At 43.2% G+C, this 15,998-nt stretch overlaps 1 long non-coding RNA gene across 1 annotated transcript in view; it reads left to right on the top strand.

Annotated features, from left to right (window-relative positions):
- The first annotated feature begins 289 nt into the window (after window positions 1-289).
- Window positions 290-15,998, top strand: part of LOC112632039 — a 77,444-nt gene continuing 61,735 nt past the window's right edge. The window contains exon 1 of the long non-coding RNA XR_003121242.1: window positions 290-608. This is a non-coding gene — a long non-coding RNA (uncharacterized LOC112632039). The remainder of the gene's footprint in view (window positions 609-15,998) is intronic.

Raw genomic sequence — 15,998 nt, 5'->3', positions numbered from 1 at the left:
CATTGGGAAAATCGTATACCTTTTGCTTAAAAAAAAAGATGCATTTTATTTAAAAATATTCCTGCATTTTTTATTTCAGGAGAAGGGGAGGTAAGGGCTGTTGTTTAATAAAACCTCCCAAGGCTGAGCATGGCTGTCATTTCTGGAGTCTTTCTGCTGAGGCCATTTCTCCTGTGACCGTGGGCTAAAGGGCACAGCCGCATGCCCCCACATCTGCTTCTGAATTCTGAACACAGGCCAGAGGAGGGGAAGGGCAGGGTGTTTGCAGAAGCAGAGCCGACCCTTGGGTAAAAATGGGAAAACAAAGAGTGGTCAGGATAGATTCCAGAGTAGTTGGAGTTACAGGGAAATCTTCACTTCCAGTGCCCTCTAGATCCTCAGCGCTACGCCCTGGCCAGCCCTGAGGTCGTGGAGCCCCCTCTCCTGCCCTGGACTGGCCACCCCTCTTACTGGATGAGTGATGTGCTCTGGCTCAAAGGCTGAGGAGGCAGGTGGAGGATGCCTGCTGTGGAACGTGGGTGCTCCCTCCATCAGCATCTACTCACTGGGGAGAGGATCTGCAGCCGTCACCTCCAGCCCTGGTCCTGGTAGAGCTGTTGAAGAAAATGGTAATGTCTGCATGGTCACTGGGACCACAACTCAAGGGTGGAGGGGACTGTAATGGGAAGTGGTGAGGAGGAGGCTCCAGGTTCCACTCAGCTGCCCAAAGGCTGGAGGGATAATCTACGACCCTATCCCTAAGGGAGGGATGAAAGCCTTTGCCCTCCATGAAAGGATTCGAGGGGCCTGAGGACCTTCTTAGTGGCCCTGAGGTCATGACGCTAGTTTGTGCTGTGTTGTGTAGGCCACCATTGTATTTTGCTATTGTGGGAAAACTGAGGCAGTGCAATGACTGAGGAAGAAGAAGAATGCAATTCTGTTGGGGGCTTGGAAATCTCCAGCAGGGGCCATCCACGGAAGAGGACACCCCTGGGCCAGGGGAGAGGAAAACAGAGTGCCTAAGGCCTCAGCTTCTCCACTAAGCACCTGTCTCCTCTGCAAGGGGAGAGGGCCACCAGCCGAACCAGTGTCACCTTGCCCAGATCCCAGAACTTGGGCTCCACAAGCAGCAGTCAGAAGCTTCTGGAGCAGCTCATAGACCCGACCCAGGCCCCCTGCACTCTCTGGTGGTCCTGTAGCAGCCTCCCGCTGGAACTGTCCTCTCACTGCTTCTGTAGAATTATGCCACAAGGGAGAAGCACCTGGCAATACATGTGACTGGATTTTTCTTTTGTTTTGTTATAATGAGAAAGTGAAGGAATACTCGTGGGCCAATTTGTAGAGAGACAGAGAGAAAGAGAGAACATATTAAATATGCTATAAGGAAGGTGGTCTCTCATTTCCCTGCACATTGTTTGACAAAGATGATGTCATTTCATTCACATGTCGAAAGTAATTGGTCCCTTACCAACCACCTATGAAATTAAGAGCATTTCACATAGATAGATGGAAGATTCAGGGAGCACGGTTTTCATTTATGATTATTTTAGTAATTTCAAAGTGAAACTTTTGCCAGACTAAACAACAAAGTTCTTTGCTTGTTTCAAGAGTCCTCTGAGTGTGAATCATGCCTTGATAGACTATTTTTTTTTCATTTGTAGTCTTCACTGAATCTCCAAACGATGGTACACCTAATTCGTCATCACCAGCAGGTTATTGCTGGAGATAGACAACGCAAATCCAAAGACTTCTTGCAAGGTTTTTCTGATGGAGTTCCTCAGAGACTCCTTATTTTTCCAGTTCAGCTCACAGTCTTGGGTATCAAATGCTTTTTCTCACTCTCTAACTTTGTCCCTATCATTTCTAACAAAAACACAATTACATTTTGCTCTCAATTCAAGATTCCAGGGCTAGTAAGATGATACCAGGGTTGGGTATCCACTGAACAGGAATGGCCAGAAAGATCCAGGAACTGAAATTGGGTTAGCAGATTACAGCTTCGGTGACCCTGAGAAGTTGAGCCCCCAAACCATGGCTCTACCCTGAGCCATGAGAGGCAGAGCCAAGGGGTTTGGCATCAGGCAGATATTGCAAACCCGAGAAGGCAATACCTACAATCCAGGAACTCAAAAATCAGAGATGCAGCTAGGTAGCAAACACAGGGTGTGGGAGCCAGGAATAAGCCGGGAAGAGACTGGGGAAAGGCGCCATGGCTGTCACATGCCTCCCACCAGGGCCAACTAGAATCCCAACTGCAGAGGCTGGGCCCATTGGCGACCCCAAGCAGCACCCACAGTCTGGAGTGTAAAAGTGGGTGGAAGCGCAGCCACCTGACAGCGATTGCAAGGGAGCAACTATTCCATGTTTCTTGATACATGCAGCAGTTCCGAGGTGATGCCCGTAAGCAGTCTCAGTCTCATTGGGTTCTTCTGTACATCGACTGTAGTGACGCCTGCATTTCACAAAACATGTGAAACTCAAGGTGGCCATGTACAAACATGAAGAAGAAGGGATGCAATATTCAGCTTATGTAGATGAAGATGAAGTATCATTTCATGTGGTGACAGGGTAGCTGGCAGTGGTAAAGAGTGGTGAACTTTCAGGGAGGCATGAAAAAAATTATTGTACATAGAGCAGAAAGTCAGAAAGCAAAAATGTGAAGGTCCCAGGAGCTATTTTAGAGCAATGCTTCCCAGCCTTTTTCTAACCCATGGCATTCAGAGAAATTATCATTTTTCTTTTCTTCTTTGACATTTATTTTAAATTCTGGGGTACATGGGCAGGATGTGCAGGTTTGTTACACAGGTAAATGTGTGCCAAGGTGGTTTGCTGCACAGATCATCCCATCACCTAGGAATTAAGCCCAGCAGCCATTAGCTGTTCTTCCTGATGCTCTCCCTCCTCTCGCCCCCCACTCGCAGGCCCCATTGTGTGTTGTTCCCCACCATGTGTCAGTGTGTTCTCATCATTCAGCTCCTCCTTATAAGTGAGAACATGCCATGTTTGGTCTTCTGTTCCTGGGTTAGTTTGCTGAGGACAAAATGTGGCATGAGAGTAACATGTAATAGGAGCACAACATGAGGCTTCTCGCTCCATCCATGTCTCTGCAAAGGACATGATCTTATTCCTTTTTACGGCTGCATAGTATTCCATGGTGTATGTGTACCACATTTTGTTTATCCTGTCTATCATTGATAAACTTGGCATTTGGGTTGATTCCATGGAGAAATGATCATTTTTCTAAGGCACTCTTGGATAAAGGTTTGCTTGCCACTGAAGGCAAGAGGTTCTGGGTTTCAGCCCTTGGGCACTTGCCTGGATGCCCTAAGTGTTAAACTGGGGGCTAAGGGTAGTCACTCTCTCCTCACACTTGGAACTCATTCAAGGTTCTAAGTTGAGGAGCTCAATTTTAGAAGACTGGGAAGGAATAAACAGAAATGAAGCATGTCACAATGGACTTTGGATCAGTGTACAAAAACCCATACCTGCTGTGGGCCAAACTCCACTTATACTAGGTGTAAATTCCTGCTCTCAAGGAGCTCCCAGAAGACGGAAAGAATGGAGAAAGAAAAGCACTTGTTATGACGAACTAACTGTGACCCACGGGGTGCGATGAGAAGGTGAGTTTATTCTATCGCCACCTCCTTTTAGAGCATTTGCTAAGGCCCACCCTTTCACAGCCTGGGGAAAACTCAGGGGCCCATAGCTTTCCTCATCACCTTTAGACATTAAAAGTGTCCTAGTTGCTTAAATCTCAAAACATCAGCTCTTTCCAGTAATTAATATGTTGAATCAAGTGTAATAATCAAAAGTATCATGCTTCATTTAAGCATAAAACTTCTCCTGGTCCCCCACCCCCATTGCATTGAGGATGGAGTGCAGTGGTAGTCATGGCTCACTGAAACCTCAAAGTCCCAGGCTCAAGAGATTCTCCTGCCTCAGCCTCCTCAGTGCTAATGGCTGCTGCAGCCAGGTGTTCACTCCAGCTGGTTTCTGAGTTCCCCAGGATCAGATCAGGGAGGAGAGAAGGAAGCTGAGCAAAGGCCTGGAGGCCAGGGTCGCAGCAGTTGGAGGCCAGGGTTGCAGCAGCTCTTCTCTTGTGCGGTGCCTTCACAGGTTCTTCTGAGACCCTCCAACTCTCCATTCCCTGCTGGGCCACAATCCTGGGGCTGTGTCCCCCAGAGCCCCTTGGGACCCTGAATGCATCTCTTCTGGCTGCTTGCTTATGGCTCTTCCTCAGCCCCAGGGAATCTGAAGTCACTTCCTACTGGGGCTGCCTCACTCTGTATTTGGCTCCTCTTACTCCCTCCTTTCCCCGAACGGCCCTCACCATTCACGGGAAACACGGCGAGTCCTTTGTACCCAACTCTGAGTCTAAGCTGACCCCAACACCACAGAGCAATCAACCAGCCAGGGTCCCCACTTCTCAGCCAGACACCAGCCCACTGCATCCCCCAAGCATCAGGAGGCACCCCTACACCTTAGCTTGAGGTAGGGCAAGTGACTTCATTCTTTCTTCCAGGTGAAGCCCACAGCAGAGCTTTCCTCCAAAAATTCCCTACTGTAAATTTCAATGCTTTTCTTGGCTTCTCTCTCATCTTTTATATAGTCTGGAGGTGGGTGGTTGGCTGAGAGTACAAAACTGGTTTCCATAAGCACTTTTTGCAAATCTTGCATCTCACTTTGGAATGTTCTATCTATTGCTTTGGGGCCTCACTTGAAACTGAGACTAAAATAATTCCAATTTAACACCTAGTATAGCAAAGAGCATCCCCCCTTTTTGTTTCAGGGCATAGCACATACAGAAAATGATGATATTTGTGTGGTGCTCTTGGGTAAATGGATGTGCTTTCCATGGTGAGAGCTAACTGGCCAAGAGCTCCAGCTGCTCCAGTTGCCCAATGTGGTCAACTCAAGGCCTAGGGGTGCAAGCACAACCTATTTGCAACATGCCAAGTGCAGGGTCTTCACAGATTCTTTCGAGACCTTTCTATTCCCCCTTCCCAGCTGGGTTATAATCCGGATCCACGCCTGTGTTATTTGATGTTGTTTGGGAAGCTGTGTGCTAGGCTGTGGATGACGCTGGGAGTGATGCAGAAGAATAAACTATTCATTCGAGCTGTAGGATCAGGCTGCCTGGAGGTGGTGATGCCTGAGCTGGGTCTGGATTTTGAAGGATGAATAGGAGTTCTCTAGGCAACTGCCTTAGTCTGTTTTCTGTTACTTAAAACAGAATACCTGAAGCTGGGTAATTTATAAAGAAGAGAAATTCCTTCCTTCCTTCCTTCCTTCCTTCCTTCCTTCCTTCCTTCCTTCCTTCCTTCCTTCCTTCCTTCCTTCCTTCCTTCCTTCCTCCCTCCCTTCCTTCCTTCCTTCCCTCTCTCTCCCTTTCTTTCTTTCCTTTCCTTTCATTTCTTTCCTTTCCTTTCCTTCCTTTCCTTTCCTTTCTTTCCTTTTCTTCCTTTCCTTCCTTCCTTCTCAGGGTCTCACCCTGTTGCTCAGGCTGGAGTGCAGTGGTGCAATCTTAGCTCACTGCAACGTCAAACTTGCAGGCTCAGGCAAACCTCCTGCCTCAGCCTCGCAAGTAGCTAGGACTACAGGTGGGTGCCACCATGCCAAGCTAATTTTTAATTTTTTGGCAGAGATGGGGTCTCCCTCTATTACCCAGGCTAGCCTTGAACTCCAAGCCTCAAGTGATCCTCCTGTCATGGCTTCCCAAAGTGCTGGGATTACAAGTGTGAGCCACCATACCCGGGCAGAAATGTATTCCTTATAGTTTTGGAAGCTGAGAAGTCCAAGGTCAAGGGGCTGCCCCTGGTGAGAGCCTTTTTGATGCTAGGGTCTCCACAGAGTCCTGAGGTGGCATGGGACATCACGGCATGCTAGCTCAGGTCTCTCTTCCTTAGGGATCAAGATCCCATATGAGTTTCGGAGGCCACAAACATTCAAACCATAGCAGTAGCCACCAGAGCAAGGACATTCTGGGGAACACAGTGTTTGGTGCAAGGGGTGCACTCAAGCATGTGACGGGCAGGAGGGAAGTGGCTGGGTGGGAGGCTGGAGGCTCCATCCTGGGCAGCCCTTGCTTTCAAGACCTCCTCACGGCTGTGCCCTGCAGCAATTTCACCTCAGCCTCATTCACAATTCCTTCTTCTCCTTCTCACATCTAATTAATTATCAAGTTCTTGTTTTCATCTTTTAATTATTTTCCCATTTTATTTCTCACTCCGTGAACTCTCCTTCCTTCCCGTAACCTGTCCAGACCCAGGCACTTTCCCCAATGACTTCATCGGATCTCCACTCAAATAGCACTCTATCAGAGACCCTCCTATAAACGGCAGCACCCTACCTCCAAGACTCCATTTCCTTACCTGGCAGCATTGATTGTCACTTGACATGTTGCATGTTTATTTCATCGTTGTCTGCCCCAGCAGAATGTGAGCTCCAGCAGGCAGGGATTTGATCTTGTCTCTTGATGCCTCTCCCATGCCTGGCTGGTAGGAGGCCCTCAGTGATAGTTGTTAAATAAATGGGTGAGTAATCCCAGCAGTGAGGCTGAGGCAGGAGGATTGCTTGAGGCCAGAAGTTCAAAACCTCCCTGGGCAACATAGCAAGACTCCCGGCTCAACAAATAATTTTTAAGTTAGCCAAGCATGATGGCTCACACCTGTAGTCTCAAGTACTCGGGAGGCTGAGGCAGGAGAATCACTTGAGCCCAGGATATTGAGGTTGCAGTGAACCATGATCACGCCACTGCACTCTAGCCTGGGTGACAGAGTGAGACCCTGAGTCTATAAACAAATAAATAAGTGAATAGAGTGAGGTGTGAGGAGACAAGCGAACTCTGACTCACTTTATACTTACAGTTTCTTTGTGGCATGTAAAGCCATCCTTTTTAACAGCAACCATTCGATATTTATTGAAGATTTACTCTATGAGCAGTGCAATGCTAGCTATTTTATGTGTATTATCTCAGTCTCCACAATAACCTATGAAATAGGTACTATTTCTAGCTCCCCTTTTCATGTAAAGGCCCCTCGACTTTGGACTTCTCAGCTTCCAAAACTATAAGGAATACATTTCTGCCCGGGTATGGTGGCTCACACTTGTAATCCCAGCACTTTGGGAGCCCATGACAGGAGGATCGCTTGAGGCTTGGAGTTCAAGGCTAGCCTAGGTAATAGAGGGAGACCCCATCTTTGCCAAAAAATTGTTGTTTTCCATTTACTTATAGTAAATAAAAATATGTAATAATACATTAAAACATCAGTAATGTACACTTTACATTGCACAAACTCTGGCAACTTATTTTTTCAGATCTTTTGCCATGTACACATACACACACATATAGTTGACCTGGAGTTTGTGTATGTGTTTATTTGCTTCTTTCTTGTTTTTACTATTTTACAAAAATGAGATCTCATGATATATATTGTTCCACAAGGTGATGTGTTTCGGATATTTTTTTTTTTTCATGAAAGTTACTAAGATGGACCTCATTGTTTTTTTTCGACTTGCATATGTAGGATATACCATGATGCATTCAATCTCTTCCTACTGATTGACATTCACATTGGTTTTTTGGTTTTGTTTTGGCTGTACTGTGTTACAATTTTGCAATCAATCTATCTTTCTATATTGTTGATCGGGCCCAGGTATGTAAGGACATCAGGAGGGAGATTCCTAAATGTGAAATTGCTAGGTCAGCAAACACGCACGTTCTATTTATTTGCTATAATATGACACTAGGGTTGTGGTTTCTGTAGCACACATGCCTTGTGGCCGACCCACATCCCCTCCCAGCTCCCATCTCCTGCGTCTGTCCCAGCTTTTTGCCTGAGGCTTTCTCTGGCCGCAGAACTTGTTCTGTCTGTGTCTGAGCCATGGAGTTAAGCCCCCTCACCCCACCCCGCCCCAGCAGCCTTCAATCAATGACCCACAGGAATTGATGGTTAAATACCTCCTTGGCTGGGTGGGTTAATTCAGATACATGTTTTATGCTGGATCACAGTTTCCAGTTGCCCACAGTGGTAACTTGATTGACAGCACGCTCTTCATTCACTCCCTCGCCTGCCCAGTCTCCCTTCCTTACTCCCCCGCTGATATTTCTTAGGGTGACCCCCCAAACAAATGCTTGCACTCAAATCTTGTCTCAAGGTCTGTTTCTGGGGAACCAAAGCTAAGAAACTCTCATTTATTTATGAAAAAAAGTAAAGTTTGTCCTTTAAATAAAAGTGATGCATATACTTTGTTTTTTTAAGTATAGAAAGATAGAAAATTAAAAGTAAACATCATCTTCCAACCCAAAGGTAGTAACAGTTAATAGTGTCCTTCATTTCTTCCGAGAAAGAGACATGATTAAACAAATATATATATACACATTCTTTTATATTTACATAAATGGAATAACACTAAACACAATGCAGCCAGGCGTGGTGGCTCAGGCCTGTAATCCCAGCACTTTGGGAGGCCGAGGAGGGCAGATTACGAGGTCAAAAGATTGAGACCATCCTAGCCAACACGGTGAAACCCCCGTCTCTACTAAAAATACAAAAATTAGCTGGGCCTGGTGGCACTTCCTGTAATCTCAGCTACTCGGGAGGCTGAGGCAGGAGAATCACTTGAACCCGGGAGGTGGAGGTTGCAGTGAGCCGAGATCCAGCTACTGCACTGCAGCCTGGCAACAGAGCGAGACTCCGTCCCAAAAACAACAAACAAACATGATGTTTGGCACTTTTACCCACTTAATGATACATCTTGGAGAGCATCGATACTTACATATACAGAGCTTTTAGTGGCCTTGCATTTTAGGGCCACACCACACGGTTTTTAATCAGTCTCCTATTAGAGAACATTCAGTTGTTTCTAATATGTAGTTACCATCATGCTGTGACAAATATTTTTGTACATATATTTTAGGTCATTTAAAAAATTTTAAATCATAACAGAATCGCTGGGTCAAGGTGTAGGTGCATTTTGTTTTTGTCTTTTAGACATTACTGTTTCTTCCTCTTCAAGTAGGCTGCACTGATTTCTACTTCTACCAATAGTATCTGAATGCCTGTTTCCCCACACCTCCTCAACACTGGATTTATCAAACATCTTAATATTTACTAATCTGTTAGGTGAAATAAGTATTTAATTATTTTATTATGTGTTTCTTTGAGCATCTATTCATATATTTATTGTCATTTATGGTTCATCCATGAATTATCTGTTTCTATCCCGGACGTATTTTTCTACGGGATTTTTTGGTCTTCTTCCTTTTGGTTTCCAAGAGCCTTTATATAGGGTATGGCTATTAACCTGTTAGATATGGTACTTATATATCCTCCCATTCTGTGACTTTTCTTTAACTTTGTTTAAGAATGATGAAATATTCTCTTATACAAGAGTTTTACATTATTAAATCAAGTCTATTCATTTATTTTCTTGGTTTCTGGATTTAATGTGATGCTTGAGAAGTCTATTCTCCAATTTTATAAAAATATCCATCTGTATTTCTCTCAGTTCTTTCATTTTTACATTTGCATCATTAATTCATTTGGAGTTTATTTGGTGTTTGTTGTGTTTGAAGAAACTACAAAGAAATGAGAATGAAGCAAAGAATACAAGCCTGGCTTAAAAGTGCTGAACACCAGTCAGTGGCTTATGCCTATAATCCCAGTGTTTTGGGAGGCTAAGGCAGGAGGATCATTTGAGGCCAGGAATTCAAGGCCAGCCTGGCCAATAAAACATTACAAAATTAGCTGGGTGTGGCTGAGGCGAGAGGATCCCTTAAGCCCAGGAGATTGAGACTGCAGTGAGCTAGGATTGCGCCACTGGACTCCAGCCTGGGTAATACAGAGAGACCCTGTCTCTTAAAACAAACAAACAAAAAAATGTGCTGAATGCTTGCTTGGGTGGTGATATTGGGGAGCTGCCATTGATCAGGACCTGCTAAGGGGTTTTCCTTCATGGGGAGGGTGGTCCAGGGTCATTTTTCATGGCTATTATCAGCATATGCCAGAGCTAGCAGGTACTGGCTCATGAGTGCCAATTTATTATGTGTTATATGTTATACAGCCATTCTTATAAGTCTTATTACATTATAATTAAACAAATAATACTTTTTTCAGAAAGGTAAAAACATTTAAAATCTACCACTTCCAAATCATTTTACCATGTTGTCTTCTTACATATGCCTCTGAGGTTATTTACTGCCATCGTATCTATGTGGTGGAAATAGTACATAATGTTGATATCACATTGGTTGCTTGAATTGGCCATGGTGGGAGTGAGTATTCACACCTCAGATCTTGGCAAATGCTACCAGTCAGGTTCCTTTTTTTTTTCCTTTGGAGATTAGCTGATAAGCATTTACCAGCACAACCCTGACTTTGCCTGTCTCCAGATATACTTATTCAGGGAAGAGGCAGGTGTGCTGGAGAGGAAATCCCAGCATCCATTAGGGAATCAGACTTGAGAACAGTTAGGTTCTGCCCAGTCCTACCACTCTACGATTCCGGGATACTCATGATTATTCTGCATGGCTACATTGCCAAGGGGAATTTAGCTCAGAAAAAACTGCTTTAGGGGATTTCTCCAGAGTCTTCACATTCCTAACCTGGATCTCATTTTGGTGTAATTCGGCCCTCCGATGAGGAGTGCGCAGGATTTTCCCTGCAATGTCTCAGATTTAGATTCCAACATGGCAATTCAGACCTATAGACAGAATTATTTATCATCATTCATCTGTTTTCCATTTAATATTAAGTGTTCTTAAAACATTTGACTCTCTGTAAATGCTGTCCAAGTAGCCACAATGTATTGACATTTTTACTTACTCTCTTCCACATGGCAGCTCATATTTTGTAGAGAGCAAAAGAAGGTTGGGGAAAACAGGTTTGGGATCTCACACCCACTCTTGAAATAAGGCAAGCATTATTTATCCCAGTTATAAAGAAGAGCCTTTGTTTTATCTTTGTAAGTCAGTTTTTTTAAAGAGCTAAAAACATGTAAAATACATAAAAATCAAAGGAAAAAATATATGGTTCAAGTAGCTGTTACATAATTGTATGAGAACCTTCTCACTGAGAATATGAGAAAGTGACTTTTTCTGCTCCAGTATTGTATTTCAAAGGTAGAGAAACTTGTAAGTGTTAGCACAAATTTAGAAATTCCTACTAAATCAATTATAACAATAATTTTATGCCTTCACATCCTGAAACAGACCCATGTACCATATTAATAATGTTTTGAGGGGTACATTTCACCAGGAGTTTTAATTATTTTTTACAAATATATCTTGGAAGTCATTTCTGCCCACATTTCACAGATGGTTAGATTGGTCTATTCACTGGCTCTGAAACATTCCAACCTAATTTCCAGTTTCTCTCCATCGTCCTACCTTAAATGCCATCCCTCCTTTTTTCCATGGAATCATCTCAAGTCTTCAAGATTCTACAGTTTTTCCATAATTATTCCCAAGATGAGTGATGCATTGCTTTTCTGGACTTATAACAATTTTCCATATCACCCATTCGGTACCTGATTATACTTTCTCTTGTAACTTACATTGTGAGGCAATTTCTACTGTCTTTACAGTTGACCCTTGAACAACATGGGTTTGAACTGCATGGGTCCTATTATATGGAGAGTTTCTTACATCTCTGGCACCCCTGAGACAGTAAGATCAACCCTTCCTCTTCCTCCTCCTCAGCCTGTTCAATGTGAAGACCAAGAAGATACAGACCTTTATGATGATCTACTTCCACTTCATGAATAGTAAACGTATTATCTTCTCCTTATGATTTTCTTAATAACAATTTATTTTCTCTGGCTTCTATTATTGTAAGAATATAGTATAGAATACATAGAACCTATAAAATATGTGTTAATTGACTGTTTATGTTATCAATAAGCCTTCTGGTCAACAGAAGGCTATTGGTAATTAAGTTTTTGAAGAGTCAAAAGTTATGCATGGATTTTTTATTGCAGTGGGACTCAGTGCCCCTAACCCCTGTGTTATTCAAGGGTCAATTGTAGTTTTACCTCAACATTCAGACAAGAGGTTCTGATTCTGAGATGTGTAGACTCCCTTGGGACTTTAGGGAAATTGGTGATATCATAAAATTATACGTAAAATTTTGTGTACGTGCCAATGTGCCTTTTTAGGGGCAAAATTCCTTATTGTTACCAGATTCTCAAAGGGATTTTTGACCCAAGAGTCTAGTCTCCTGGAGGAATGTAATTATATGATATGCTTTATTATATTCTTCACAATGTCTTCAGCAACTCAGCTGAGTGATTAAATGGGCACACGACAGATCTAATGTTTTCACTTATTTGCCATCAATTAACATCTTATTTTCTAAACTATGGAAGAGGGACAATAACTTCTATTTCCATCTCACAGATGTAATGAACATATATGAAGATAATAGATGTGTCAAAGTTTTGAAAAGTTAAAAACAATACCTTATGGTTCTGATAGCCCATGTTGAGAGATACGATAAGGAAATTCTGCACTTCCAGAATTCTCCATCATTTTTATTACCTTTTCTGAATCTTCTTGTAGAGCAGCAGAGCTTGGAAAATGTCTTGTCCCTTGACTCTGACTTCAGCAGCATTGATTTCCAATACCACCTCTCACCCAATAGCTTGTTAATAAAAATTGCTTTATCCCCTGTTCATTACTCTCCATTCTTTGACAATCTTAAGTCCTGATTAATTACCTTGTCCCCAGTACTCTTCCTTTTATAACTCTTGGCGGCTGCAATATTCTTGCAGATGCTGCTTTTAATATCCTGACTCCTTATTCCTGGACCTTCACTTTTCCAGTGATCTTGTCCTCCACTCCACTTTAGTCACCACCTCCCATGGTCAAACCTAGACCTTGTCTTTATCAATAACTACAATCCTTCTCTTGTAGGCAGAATAACAGACTCTCACAAAGATGTCTACTTTCTAATCCCCAGAATCTATGAAAATGTTAGATTACATGGCAAAGGGAAATTGAGGTTGCAGATGGAATTAAGGTTGCTATGCTGGATTATTCAGGCGGCCCCAGTGTAATCACAAAGGTCCTTAAATATGGGAGGCAGAAACGGAAGAGGTCAGAAGGGTGTTCTGGATAACTCTACCCACTATCACTGGATTTGCAGATGAAGGAAGATGGCCATGAGCCAAAGAATGTGGTTGGCTTCTATGTCCTGGAAAGGACCAGGAAATGGATTCTCCCTAGAATATCCAGAAAGGAACAAAGCCATGTCAACACCTTCATTACAGCCCAGTGAAATCTATTCAGAATTCTGATCTCTAGAACTACTAATCACACATTTGTGTTGCTTTAAGCCAATAAATTATGATAATCCATTACAGCAGCAGGAGGAAACACATACACCTTCCTTTCATTAGCAGATGAGGCCAAGGTTGCCTTCATGCATCCCACTCTATTTTTGCAATGTACTTCCTCTAGTACCCAACTCTGATAATATTTTGATCCCACTAAATCCTGTAATCCATTGATCCTATAACCTTTTTACTGCTTCTCATTCCACTCCCCTCTGTTTTTCCTACTTGAGCAGCTCAGATTCGATGACCAAGTGCTGGAATCACTCACCTGCAACTCTCAACTGCAGAGTAATTCAGTTAAATCCAACCCTCTCCCTATCTTGTACTTGAATCTGCTAGTTGAATATGGTTGGAAAAAAACACAGAGCCAATCTGACTGGTCTCACTTTAAGTTCATGACTCTAAAATATCACATGGGACCTTAGTGTGCCAGGAAGTCCCTGCTGGGATTTCACGATCCTTCCCTCTCTAACTTTCCTACGAGACTATTTCACAAATTGTCTTCTCTCTGGAAATATCCAAATTCTTTTTCTCTATCTTCACTCTCTGCTGATTTTGTGTGTAGGTAACCTTATTTCTTATTCCATTGAGAAAATAGATGATCAGAAGACTTCCTTAAATCCCCACCACCCTACATACCCACTCACCCACCTACACGTCTTCCCTCCCATAGCTGTGAACCATTGGTGAGGGCAGGGAAGATTCACCAGTCACATCTCCTGCTTCTGTCTCTTTTGGTTCCATGAAATCACTTTTCCCACTTTCCACTGGATCACTCTCATCAGCATACAGACATTCTGCTATTTCTCCTGTCTTAGAAGAACCCTGTCTGGGCCCCACATCCCCCTCTGTCTCTGCCCTACTCCTCTGCCCGCCGAGAGGTGTCTGCACCCCTCTCCTCCTCCCATCTTCTCTTGAACTAACTCCAGTAGGGTTTTTGTCCTCTCCTCTACCCTGAAACTGCTGTTGTCCAAGTCACCAAGGCTTCCCCAAGGCTAAATCCAGTCATCAGTTTCCGGCCCTCATCTTACCTGACTTGTCGGTAGCACCAGATACCATCTCTGGTCTAGATTCTTGCAAACGTCTCTAACTGGGTTCCCATCTCCTGCCTTTGGGACGGTGCAGTCTATTTTCTACTGGGCAGTGGAGGATTTCTGTTTCATTTTGGTTTTAGTGAGTCACATTATGTTGCTCCTCAGCTAATCACACTTCAATCACTTCTCAGCTCACTCAGGTAAAAGCCAGACTTCTCTCAGGGACCTTCAAGTGCTGCACAAAATGGCCTGAGGTCACTGCCTTCATCTGCAGACATGCTCTGGGCTCACTCTGCTCTAGCTTCGGACCTCCTGGCAGCTCCTCAGACTCACCAAGCACCTTTCTCCCTCAGAGCCTCTGTCTGCTGACCGTGCCCTCTGCCTAGAACAGTCTTCCCCAGAGGCTGATGTGGCTTGTTCCCTTCTCCTTCCAGATTTCTCATCAAGGTAGTGTTCCTGACACCCTCCAACATGAAGGAAAAGCACCTCCTGCTCTGTCCCACCCCTGCTTCTTCGTTTTACCTTATATTTTTTTCCTTGGAATGTATCATTATCTGAGATTGTATATATATAATATTATTCAGTTACATATAATAAATTATATACTAGTACAGTCCTATGCCCTGTAATGTGGGCATTCACTGACAACATCACTGTTGTCACATATAATAAATTATATACTAGTACAGTCCTATGCCCCCTATATGTGACATTCTGGTCACATATAGGACATTAGTTCCATAAGATTCTAATACCATTATTTTCCTTGTACCTTGTCTATGTTTAGATATACCTAGATATACAAATATTTACCATTGTGTTCCAGTTGCCTAATGGCATTTAGGACAGCCACATGCTGTACAGGTGCATAGCCTGGAAGCTATGGGCTATACCACACAGCCTAGATGTGTAGTGAGCTAGACCATCTAGGTTTGTGTGCACTCTGTGATGTTTGCACAGTGACAAAATGGCCTAACGATGTATTTCTCAGAACATATCTTCATCATTAAGTGAGCCGTGGCTGTTTATGTTTATGTAATATATTATATCTGCATATCAAATGTATTTATAGACACATACAGTGTGTGTATATATATATGTGTGTATTTCTATGTGTGTCTGTCTACATATACATGCATAATTATTTCCCTCACCAACTAAACTATAAATGCCACTGAGGCAGGGAGTTTGTTTTGCTCCTGGCTATACCTCCAGCAGCTAGGAAAGTGCCTGTGTACTGCTGAATAAGTTTGTTGAATCAATAAAAGAAAGAATAAATGAATGAATGAATTTAAGTAAAGCTGAACAGGCACTCAAATGGATCACAGCTTGACTGCAGATCTTTGTTGTCATTGTTTTGCAGCCAGGCAGGCAAGATGAGCTTCTCCTAGCTGTGTGTGTGTCAGCTTCAGTACTTATCAAATATTGATAAGTTTGATCTTGGGAGTTAGTCTACCTAATGTGTTTCAAACCTCAAGAGGCATCTTCTCTAGGGAAGTCCTAGAGTCCTGTGATGTCACCACTACCTAGATTTCTTTGTTGTCTTTTGACAATCTTCCCTTAAATGCATGCTTCTCAGGGGATAAGAATAAGGAATAGAAGTTAATTATTGATGTTGCCAGTGAATGTTTTCTTCGATATATGTGAAAA

Source organism: Theropithecus gelada, chromosome 9 (assembly GCF_003255815.1).
Source record: "Theropithecus gelada isolate Dixy chromosome 9, Tgel_1.0, whole genome shotgun sequence".
Classification (NCBI taxonomy): Eukaryota; Metazoa; Chordata; class Mammalia; order Primates; family Cercopithecidae; genus Theropithecus; species Theropithecus gelada.
Note: the sequence above shows the minus strand (reverse complement) of the source record. Positions and strands in the feature narration are given on the sequence as shown.